This window comes from Arachis ipaensis, chromosome B03 (genome assembly GCF_000816755.2).
Source record: "Arachis ipaensis cultivar K30076 chromosome B03, Araip1.1, whole genome shotgun sequence".
Taxonomy (NCBI): domain Eukaryota; kingdom Viridiplantae; phylum Streptophyta; class Magnoliopsida; order Fabales; family Fabaceae; genus Arachis; species Arachis ipaensis.
In genome coordinates, this window is record NC_029787.2 from 135,325,794 (window position 1) to 135,326,222 (window position 429).

Sequence of the window (429 nt, forward strand, 5' to 3'; positions counted from 1 at the left end):
ACTTGTATGTGGAATTGATATATCGTAGACATGTGGTGGAAACAATCTGCTCACATTCAGGCACACTATATTCAAGAAACCAATGAAGAGTGAAGACACAATAATACATACACAAGTAATAATAAAAAAGTAATCCATATCCCTATTACAAAACCGGGCCTTAATTAATTTCTAATTTATTGCTACGTACTAATTAAGCCCGTACAATTTTGACTTACACACAGCAAAGAAATGATAGATATACCGGCATATCTAGCTTATTACTATATATATTCTTGGCTTCGAGTTACTTTCCTTCGCTATTAATTATATTGTGTTTGATCAAACCAAATACTTGCACCACAAAAATAATCTCTCACACGGAACTCATTCGTCATCATGACACGTTTCAGTCAAATCCTATTTAAGGGGAGAAAAAATAATGTTCCT